The following is a 12,256-nucleotide window of genomic DNA, read 5'->3' as shown; positions in this document are numbered from 1 at the left end:
CTTCAACTTCTCCTTTGAGTTTTCATGATGGCCATGAGCGGCTAAATTTTCATAACTTGGTAGAAGGAAACAGAGGCCTCGAAATCAATAAAATTGTGAGATCAAATCTTTTTTTAGTGTTCAATATATGCTTTGAGTATTGGATGTTCTTCTATGCCTATTTTCATGATTGTCTCATTTAATTACTAGGAGGCCTACTAGTTTATTATTTGTTGCAATCTATCGCCAAATTAGATATCAAATCCGTAATTGTTTGATCCCTCTATTTTGTGAATAACTAAGATTTAACAATTTGCTACGTCAGGAATTATTAAATCTTAGGAAGAACGCTCGACTAAATTAAATACAACCGCTTGTGTTTGTGTTGTTCAGCATCATCAATCTCTCTAGTTCTTAAGGCTGTTACTAGATTAAACCTTTAGCGCTTGTTTTGGGTTGTTTAGTAGTAAGATTAATTAGATCGCTTGTTTCCTAATTAACCGCAACTAAGGAGAGATAGGAAAATAGTTCCAACGGTGAATATTCAAAGTATGAATTGATATATACTTGCATTGATGATTAGTTGTAAAATTCTGATGGTGGATGTTGACTTAGACCAAGGTTTGTTCTTTTGATTGATTTCGATAATTTAATTTGAATTGTCCCTTAGTTGTTTTTCCTGAAATTGTTTTCGTTATACTCAAATCCCCCCCATCCTTGTTCACGTAGCATAAAACTAGGCTAGACACTCTCTGTGGGAACGATCCTTACTCGCACTACTACATGTATTCTTTTTTTTGGAGTATAGATTTTAATTTTGGTTGCCTGCGATAGCACACCAGTTACCATAGTGTCAGTGGAACAAACCCTCCAACGAATGGTGGTGCATGTGATCCTTAGACTTGAGATCATCAGAGTGCCTTGTGCACTGATTGGTGTAGTTTGACACTAGCTCAACATAGTTATCTCAAGACTACCAGGGCGATAGTGGTTAGTTGCATTGAAAAGTGTATCGAGACTTTGGTGGATTTGATGAACAATTTTATAACCTCGCAAGTGCATGAATCGCTCTTGTAGTCTAGTGTGCAAAAGCAAGGGTCGATTCCACAGAGATTTGTAAGCAATTTAATAATCCTAATAATTATGCTTCAATTAAAATTAATGATAAGACTTAATAATGAAGAATTAAGGAAGATCACTTTCAAAGCAACAATTGAATAAAACTAAAATTAAACAACTATTAAAATTATCTAAAACCTAATTGAGCAAAACCTGGGGCTCCAATTCCACAATAACTATCCAGCTCTATGTCAACCATCTATCTATTGTTTATCAATTCAGTCTCTGGGGTTCACATTCACTAAATCAAGGTATTATCGTAAGGCTTTTAAGATTAACCTAGTATTTTTAACACAAGACTGGCTAAGGCATATAGTCTAGCCTATGAATTAAAAACCCATTAAACACAGGAATACTTGAAATCAAGAACAAAGGCGCATTTGTCAGGGCGTATTGTAATGCCCACTTTGAAGTACATCGTTGACTCAAGTTTATTTGCCTTTTAATGTTGTATGTTGGCCTAAGTTAAATGGATATGTGTTATTGTTGCTTTCATGCCTTTAGTTTTGCTTATTTCAAGGAGAAAGATTGAAAAATCGACATTTGCAAACTTCGTCGCAGCAAAGGAATTTTGTTGCCGCGGTAATGAACTTTTTCCCAAGTCAGTGTCAGAACTTCACCGAGGCAAAGAAAAAACTTCACCGAGGCGAAGAACCGTGAGAAAATTCTAGAGAAATCTTCCTTAGGGGCAACATGACCATTCTACCCCTAATTAGTTAAAAATGTGGGGAGTGAAAAATAAGGCAATTTGATGGAGAATGTAATAAAGGTAAGGGCATTAGTGTAAATGACTAAGGGACAAAGATGGAATTTCCAATAAAGTGTAAGGGCACAATGGGAAAGTAGGCCTATAATATGAGATATTAAGGGTTCAAGCACAAAGACTCTATCATTCTCTACTCCCTCTCATGCCAACTTTACTCTCCATTTCTCTCATCTCTTCATCCATTTGCTAAAGGAAATTGATGGCTTTTGGTTGGAGTCTTATAAGGATTTGATCCTAAGCATCAAGAGGTAAGAATTCTTGTTCTAGACATAAGATTAAGTTGTGCTAATGTTTAATTCTTATTAATTTTATGCTTAGGGTTTAAGAAGAAGAACAAGTCCAACAAGGATAGAGAACTTTTGTGCAATTCTTCAAGCATAAGGTAAGTAAATCCAACCCTAACCCCTTGTTTGAGCAAGTAAACATAAAGATTGTTTTATGTGAATTTTATATGAAGTCCATATGCTTGAGATTTGTGTATGAAACTTGTTATTGAGTTTGATGATGATCCATGAATGGGTTTTCTTCATGAGAAGGGTTGGTTGAGTTGATAGAAGTTGGGTTGAATTTAGAGGGAGTTTTAGAGCATTTATGAAGTGTATTTTCTTGGCTAGGATTTGAGATGATTCAAGGGAGTTTACTCTCATTATGGATGGTGTAAGAAAGAAGGAGAAGTATAGTTAAAGTAGACTTGAAGTATGCATGCATGATGTTTGATGAAATGCCTAAGAGAAGCTTATGCATAAGTAGAGAAACTTATTTTTGTGCGACATAGCATAATTGCACTTAAGGAAGAAACATAAGCATGAGCCATCCATATGCATATACTTACATATGCATGAGAACCTGAAAAAAGAATAAAGAATTCATAAGAATAAAGAAAAAGAAAGAAAAGCACTAAAGAATTAAAGAAAGAAAAAGTGTTAAAGAAGAGAAAAGAATAGGTTGTTGCGATGGGGAACCCGTGAGTGCTAAGAAGAAGAAATTCTCACATACACGCCACCTTAATTGAGTGGCATAAGAAGAAGAAGAATTTGTACGACCCGTAAGAGTGTATGTGGATGAGGGTTGTACCAAGAAGAATTCCTACATGCACGCCACCTTAATTGAGTGGCCTAAGAAGAAAGAAAGAATTTGTACGGTCTGCAAGAGTGCATGTAGATGAGGATTGTACTCACTCACACGGCCAGAGTTCCGAATCCATGCATCAACCGAGTCCGATCTGCCAAGAAAAGAAAGAAAGAATAAGAACAAGAAAAGAAAGAATAAGAATAAGAAAGAATGAGAAAGCTTGAACAAGCAAAGAAAAGAAAAGAAAAGAAAAAACAAGAAAGAAAAAAAAGAGCTTGAGCAAGCAAGAAAAGAAAGAAAAGAAAAGAAATAGAATAAGAAATCGAAAAGAAGAAAGAAAATGCATTTTCTATGCATTATTGCATTTGCATTTCATTCATGCATATTACCATGACTTCTCTTATGGTTAGAAAGAATTAGAAAGAAAGAATAGGAAGAATTAGAAAGAAAGAACAGAGAGAAAGAAAGAACGGGGAAAATTAGAAAGAAAGAAAGAACAGGGAAAATTAGAAAGAAAGAAAGAGCAGTGAAAATTAGAAACAGAGAAAGAACTAAGAATGAAGAAGAAGAGAATTAAGTAAGGAAAGAACCAAAGAAGAAGTTGCGGGGATAGGAGAGATAAAGGATTTACTTACTGAGCATTTTTGTGCTCACCCCGTTGTTTCCCATGTTTTGTAGGAAATAGGTGAGTAGTGGTCAGAGGGACGTCGGCAAGTGGAGAGAAATGACATTACTGTCCATCGTTGTAGAAGCTTATATGTATGTTATTTTGCTATGTACAGAATAATATATGTTTAGTAAAGAAAATTTTTGGGCCCATCTATTTTTCATTTGCTATAAATATACTTTTATCATAGTATATTTTTTCTAAGTCTACTAGTAGAAAGGAGACATTACATTTTTGGCGTATGCACATACACTAATTATTCAAGAAATTGTAAACCTACTAATACTCTATTAGGGCGTATGCACAAAGTACTAATCATTCTTTCACATGAGTTCTTCAAGACTAAAACATAATATATGTCTAATCTCAACATATACAACCTAATAATTCCCACTAAGTGTCGTCATAATGAAAATTAAAGATTAAATTAATAACATGAATGAATCAAGATTTTAATTAAATTGATAACAATAACATATGTTTAACATAAAGCCTTCCAATTAGGCTTCATTGGATCCCTAGAGAAGAATTTAGCTATACATTGACATAAAGAAAGCAAACCTCAATTTCCCCAAAAGCATGAATAATCCAAAACCCTAGGAAGAATCAACTTCTCTTTCTTGCTACAAAGTGGCTCTCAATTTAGGTCAAAGAGAATCCCTAGAATAAATTACAAAGTCCTATTTATACTTTTCTTTTGCTAGGGGTGTTTTTGGAAAAATACAAGTTCAAGTCGGAGTTGGAAAAGGTGAGGTTTTTATTTTTCTCGTGAATGCCACAGTGTGATTTTTTGGTGCCGTGGTGCAGAATTCTTTTGCAACCCTAAAGCTTTGTCATTCCGCAATGCCAACTTTTTCACACCGCGACATAAACTTTCTGCCCGCAATCATCTTTGCGCACCATATGCCACGGCGCAAACAAAACCATGCCATGGCACCATCCAGCAATTTCACATTATTTCTTTTGCTTGATGATTCGGTTTCTCTCTTTGGCACATCCAAAGCCTTCAACCATTGTGTGAGTATAACCATTTTTCCGCCTAAAAACCTTAAACTCATACACATACATGTGATTCTTGAAATTAGAAATATATAAAGAAACTTGCATAAAAATAATCAATTAAAGTCAAGAATTCCCCATAATTTACGCATAAAATCACGGAATATATATATCATTTCACCACTCATCATGGATCGACAGAGGATTCATCACTCCCAAGTATGGGAGAAATTATCTCACTGAGTAATTGGTAGATGGCAACGACATCAAATCCATGGCAGTAGTGGGATTGAGTTGTAGCTCAATCCAATCTATTCTGGGCGTTGGTCCAATAACCAAATATCGAGCTATCAAGGATATCCGAGGTTGACACTACTTCTATGCCTCTACCTTGATGAGATAATAGATGATGAAAGGATTGGATTACATTGACATATACAAAGTTTAATCCTTCATTAGTGCACGAGTTGCAATCGTAGCATAGTGCACGAGTAAGGGTCGATCCCACTGAGACTGGAGATGCTCTTGCGATCCTAGAAACTATGCCTTGTGAAAACAAAAAGAATTGAAATAAAGAAAACATGTAAACAACATTAATGTAAGTCTAAGTCTAACTATCTACAAAAAATCCTTGGGCTCTAATTCCATCATAATTATCAGGCTACGTGTTCATCATCAAACTATAGTTCTCCCCACTCCATTCTAGGGTTCATACATTATCGGGTTCAACCTAGTACTTTCATTATCTAAACTAGCTAGTGGCGTGTAGCCTAATCTAAATAACGAAGGAACCAATTTGCATAGACACAAATTGTCCATTAATAGAGCTAATTAGGATAGGCATGGCGCCTTTCATTTCTAAGGTATTATTGCGACCATTCAGAATAACCTAGTGTTTCCATCAACTAAACTAGCTAGTGACGTATAACCTAGTCTAATCATGAAAACCCATTAAGCACAAGATGATCTTAAAGACAATAACCAGCCTATACCCGAGGAGGGCTACAAATCAGTCATTCCACACACAATCTTGTCTCATACAAGCAATTAACTAACATCAAGGTTGATCAGGCCCTAATATCAACTAAAGATTGAATTAAACGCAATGAATGAATCTAGAACATGATTGAATGAAGCAAACAAATAGAATAACAATAAAACACAAGCCTTCAATTAGATTACATTAAATCCCTAGAAAGCAAACTACAGCATAAAGGAAAAGAAACAACAACACCTGGAACCATAATTTGAAGGACAATGGATGAAGAAGAGGAGGAGAACCTCCTCTCCTTTCTAAGAGCCCCAAATGTATTCCAATCCCTAAAATGTGTATATAAAACCTAAAACTCTCCCTAAAAACGGACTAAAGCTGCTGTTATGTGGTTTTTAGACAAAATGGCAAACTTGTAAATACTGCTCACCGAAATTAGGTTGGAAATGCAACATTTTTATTTTCTGCGTGATTTGTGTCCCGGTGCAGTTTAATTGTGTCATGACTCAGTAGAATTGTGCCCCAGTGCGTTTCTTGGCGATTTCTTCTTCGACAAAAACTGTACCACGCCATGACTCAATTGAATTGCATCGTGACTCAGTTTGGATTTCATCGACTTTGCACTGCAACATGATGATTATTTGCTAGGGCCCAATCTGAGTTGTGCCGTCTTCATGACGCGCTTAGAAAAGTGTGCTGCGACGCAATGTCAGAATTTCACTCGTTTTTCGCTTGCCCTGATTTATCCGCACTCGATTGGTCCAAGATATCTGAACACCAACACATGCACGAATAATCCATTTTTTTGCACCTTAATACCTGAAACACACACAACACCCATGATTCCAAAAGATAACAAAACATGCAAGAAATCACATCATAAATCATGCATTAAATCTTAAATTCCTAACAGTCTCACCCCCAAATCACTAAATAAATCTGCATTTCCAACACTTAACATGCATGGTAACCATGTCGTTGATTGGTAGTGTTTGTTAGAGTAGGTGCCCCAGAGCCAGTCAAATATTGAAAAGTTGACTCTTTGTAATAATGTTCCTTAATCAATAAAAGGCATTTTATTCTATATCGTGTAAATCATATTGGTATGTATTGTATATGTCCTTAGGATGATAAAATCGTGATGAGGGTATCAAGCGTTTCAAATATTGGTAGTGAGAACCCTATGATCACATATGGTGGCCATTCTAGAAATATCCGTAGCCCTAGTATTATTCTAGCCAAGGACATAGATAATACGGTAAGGCTATCATAGGGTTGAACGACCTTGTCGAAAGGCAGTGACTGATCTCACTTGTCAAGGTTATTTGTCAATAATCTGGTGCAACACATGGGTGCTTGCTGTAGGCAAGTTCACTAGACTGACCTACCAGAGGATTCCATATAGATGGTAACCCTAGTGTCTATGGAATAAATCCTCTAATGAATGGTGGTGCGTGTGATCCTTAGACTTGAGATCACTGGAGTGCCTTGTGCACCGATTGGTGTAGTTTGACACTAGCCTAATGTAGTTTTATTTAGAACTATTAATATGATAGTGATTGACTACATCGAGGAGTGTATCAAGACTATGGAGGATCGAGAGAGGATTCATCACTCCTGGGTATGGGAGAAGTTATCTCAAGGCGCAATTAAGTATATGACAATGACACTAAAACTGTGGCCACAGTGGGATTGAATTGCTATTCAATCCAATTTATGATTCCGATCATTGGTCTAATAACTGAATACAAATGTATCAAGGATAACTGAGGTTGACACTATATCTTTACCTAAGTCTCGATGAGATAATAGATGATGAAAAGATTTGATTGCATGGTAACCATATCATTGATAGGTAGTTGTTTTGCTAAATCTGAATCTATCGGGTGGCCATGATGAGTTGCTAGGGGCCAATCTTGAGTTGTGTGTAGTGAGACAATTGATTGGTGTCAATTGTGATACTACTCAATGTCGATATGATAAGGAACCTACGGGTCATACACTTAGAAGACAGTTTAAGGATGGTAAATTTTGGAAGGGTATATTGGTCCTTTTAGATGAAAGGGCATATTGGTAATTTTGCTATGTAATTAAATTTACTGATGTTGTAGCATATGTCCAATTTTGTTATTGGAGTAATTTAGCAAAATTACAAATTTAATTATTAGAGTTAATATTAATATTTAACTAAATGACTAAATAAGGACTAATATGCAATTCCACGTAAGTTTGGGTTATTGCTAAACTATGGGGGTGGAATGGAAACTTTGCTTGATTATTTAAAGGAAGCAAAATTTAGGTTTTGTATGAATTCATTCATTTGAGTTGTGGGTGAATATTTGAGAGAAAAAATTTCTCTCTTCTCCTGTTCACTCTATCATCCTAAATACCATCCTTGAGGCCAAGAATTAATTCTAGCAAAATTAATTCTTGGTCTCTGACATACTGTCTTCGTGTGGAACATATATATAAAAGACCCTAATCTTGGCGAAATCAGAATAATTGATGGGCAAATTTTGTTTTTCTACTGCCTCTGTCCATAGATTTACTAACAGCGGTTTCGCTGAATCCGAATCTATCGGGTTGCCATGATGCCTGGCTAGAGGCCAATCTTGGTTTGTGTCTAGTGAGATGATTGATTGATTGTCAACCGCGATATGATTCACTACCGATATGATGAGGAGCCTTTAGGTCGCACATATAGAAGACAAATTAAGAATAAAATTCATGACAAGGGTATTTTCGTCATTTATGATGAAAGGGCATTTTCGTCTTTTAAGATGAAAGGACATTTTGGTAATCTCACTGTGTAATTAAATTTACTGTGATTGTTGCCTAAATTTAATTTCATATGGAAATCAAATTAGTGAGATTATATATATTTAAATATTTAGTTTATATATATTAATTATATATATATTTATGTATTTAAATACAATGGATATTATCCAATAATAATATTTATTATTACTATTGATAATGTGAACTCAAATTAATATATAATTGGATAATTCAGAGATTCCTATACTAGTCTGAAAAATTACTACCATCTAGCCTTTTGATTAAAGATCGCAACGTTAAAGAGCAGTTTTCCATTTTTGATTTGATTCTACAAGTGCAAAATAAAGGGATTTAATATCATGTTATGATTTAATTAATTAAGCTCTTTTAATTAATTAAACTCTCCCACTATTTTACTCAAGTTCTAATAGCCCTCACTATTAAACTCGGGAAGGCCCGCAGGTCTTCCTAGTGGGCCAAGATCCCATCAATTCCATTTTGAACCTTCGTTGATCGAATCAAGTTAAAAATGGGTTGATTTAGGGAGGCGACAAACTCAATTTATACAGCTAATGGAACCAGCCATTAATGCTCAAATATAAATTGGGCAAACAAGCCAATTATACAATTCAATGACACCAACCATTGACCTCAAGTGCAACTCTTGGATTCATAGAGTAGATACTACATATCATCCCGTGCATTTTAAAATTCCACTTCTCTACATGTGCCTCTAGTACTTTTTCAACCTTCATTGATCAAACAAGCCAAACTACTAGTTACGTCTTACCCAACACTATCAAGGAAAAACTCCAATGTGACGTAGCCTTCCAGTTATAGACACATACCCTTTGTTGATTGAAAAGGTTACGACGATCTATGGTTTGACTAGGCCTATGGTGTTGGAAGGCATGGATCATAGACATAATGTCCTTTTAATGAGGGTTTTGCTTTTGCTTTGGGTCTCATCATTTTATTATCTTAACATGTTATATCCATAACATTCACCCTTAGCATGCCAACTAAGCAATAAAGGTAAACGTGTTGGTGCATTGCCTTAACTAAACCAAATTCCCTAATGTAATGCTTTCTCTCTCTAGCTAGTATACTCATAAAACAAGTAGTAAAACTCACTAAAATATACATATTAAGAAAATATATATTATAGATGAGTTGAAATAATGGGCCCATATCTAATTTTTCTTTATATACAAATCTTTATATAATGTAATAAAGTCACAAAACATCAACTCGACAGTGTTGCCAAACCCTTCCGCTTCTTGATGTTCCAAGTGACCGCAATCTCATCTACTGCTTGCAAAAACATTGAAAAACAATGGGGTGAGCACTAATTGCTCATTACGTAAACCCGCTATGCTACTCTTCTCTCTCCGTTGCTTAAATTTTGAATTTATTTCCTTACATCAAACTTTTCTACTCTTCTCGGTCCTTTCTTTGTTCTTTCTCAATTTCTAATTTCTCACCACTTGTGATAGTAGGCATGGTATCATGCATGGCTATGATGCAAATGCTCAAATGCATAGGCTATGCATTTTCTTTTCTGTTTCAATTTTCTCTTATTTCTTTCTTTCTATTCTTTCTTTTTATTCGTTTCTTTCTTTCTTGCCGATCGGACTCGGTTGAGGCATGGATTTAGAACCTTGGCCGTGTGAGTGTATTCTCTAATTTTGGGTACAGTCCTTATCCACATGCACTTCTAACGGACTGTAGAATTCTTCTTTCTAATTCTGAGGCCACTCACTAAAGGCAGCGTGCATGCGGGGCTAGGTCACTCACGGGTACCCCATCACAACAACCTTCTCTTCTCTTCTTTAAAAGTGTTCTTTAATATTTCTCATTTCTTTCTATTTGTTCTTTAATGTTCTTTAATGCTCTTATGAGTATGTATGGATGTAGATGGGCTTATGCTTATTATTCTTTCTAAATTCACATGTTTGGATGAAATAATGCAATATGGAATGTGAACATGTTATTCTCTACCATCTACAAACTCATCTCAAGATAACAAATAATCATACTCATACATACACTTCTCTTTGACATTTCATCAAACAATTTATATGCACACATAAACTCTAAATTGGCTACACTTCTACATCTCTTCTAAGCCACCAAAATTTGGAATCAAACTCAGTAGAATCAACGTTGAACCTTGCCAGGATTTACACTTCATAAATTCTACTCCAATTCTTCCATAATTCATCCAAACTCTCATCAAACATCAAGTACACAAACACTACTTCTCATTGTTAAATTCTAACCATCATTCAACATCCATTCCATCAACAATTCTTCATATATAAGCACATACATGCATAAAAGAAGTTCTTTACACAATATTGCTCCAATCATGACTAGGGTTGGATTTACTTACATTAGATGTGAGCAATCCAACACTTTAGTAGTCTTCCTTGATACAACTCTCTTACTCTTAAACCCTATGAACACAAATCATAAGAATTCAACACTTTAACAATTAAATCTCACATCTTAGTTCAAGGATCTTACCTAAGGATGCTTGGGATTGAAATTCCACTAAAAATGAACCAAGATCTATGAATTTCCTTGAAAAATGATTGAAGAAATTTGAGAGAACTTGGGTGGAAAGTGGTGTGAATGGAAGGGGAAGAATGGCTAGGGTTTCATTCTTGAACTCTTAATATAACAAAATATTACTTATAGCTTCCCATTTTACCCTTGCACTTTCTATGAAATTCCATCTATGTCCCTTAGTCAACTACCATAATGCCCTTATTTTTAATTAACTTCTCTATGTTATTTTTAATTAACTTCTCTATGTTATTCTACTTCTTTTCACTCCCCACTTTTTCAACTAATTATGAGTGAAAAGACCATTATACCCCTAATGAAATTTTAAGGAATTTTCTTCACACTTGTTCAAGATAACTTTAACAAAATTCAACTAAGGGTATTAGGGCATAAATAAAGCCACGTAACTCGATGTGGGCGTTATAATTCTCCCCCCTGCAAGAATTTCGTCCTCGAAATTCAAACGAACAACTCAAGATGACGGTTCCGCATATCTTGCTCTACCTCTCATGTTGCTTCTTCTACTTTATGATTCCTCCATAGGACTTTTACGAGTGGAATACTTTTGTTTCGGAGCTTTAATCTTTCTGTCTAAGATCTGTACTGGTTGCTCCTCATAGACGAGATTCTCTTCTAAGTCCACTTTTTCTACTTTTAGTATATGAGAGGGATCACTGACATATCCTCGAAGCATTGAAACATGGAACACATTTTGCATCTATCCATATTAGGTGGTAGCGCCAACTTATAAGCTACCTTTCCAACTCGTTGCAACACTTCAAAGGGGCCAATGTATCTAGATGCTAACTTTCCTTTACTGCCAAAACGTATTACCTGCTTATAGGGGGAAACTTTAATAAACACTTTATCACCCACTTCAAATTCCACGTCTTTTCTCTTTAAATCTGCATTGCTCTTTTGTCTATCTTGAGCTTGCTTCATTCTACATCGGATCAACTGGATATCTTCTATCATTTTCTGAGTTATCTCCGGCCTAACAGCTGTATGTAACTCATCTTTCTCTCCTACCTCATCCCAATGCAATGGAGATCTACATTGCCTACCATACAAGGCTTCATAAGAAGCCATCTTAATTGTAGACTGATAACTGTTATTATAGGAAAACTCCACCAACGGTAACATCTCATGCCAAGTCATTCTATAATTCATACAGCATGCTCTCAACATATCCTCAAGTATCTGATTTGTTCTCTTAGCCTGGCCATCTGTCTGAGGATGGTATGTGGTACTAAATGCCAATCTGATACCCAAGTTTCTTTGTAGACTGGTCTAGAAATTTGAAACAAATCTG

The sequence above is a fragment of the Pistacia vera genome, unplaced genomic scaffold (assembly GCF_008641045.1).
Source record: "Pistacia vera cultivar Batoury unplaced genomic scaffold, PisVer_v2 Contig1424, whole genome shotgun sequence".
Classification (NCBI taxonomy): domain Eukaryota; kingdom Viridiplantae; phylum Streptophyta; class Magnoliopsida; order Sapindales; family Anacardiaceae; genus Pistacia; species Pistacia vera.
The sequence above is the reverse complement of the archived record's forward strand: the minus strand, read 5'-3'. Positions refer to the sequence as shown.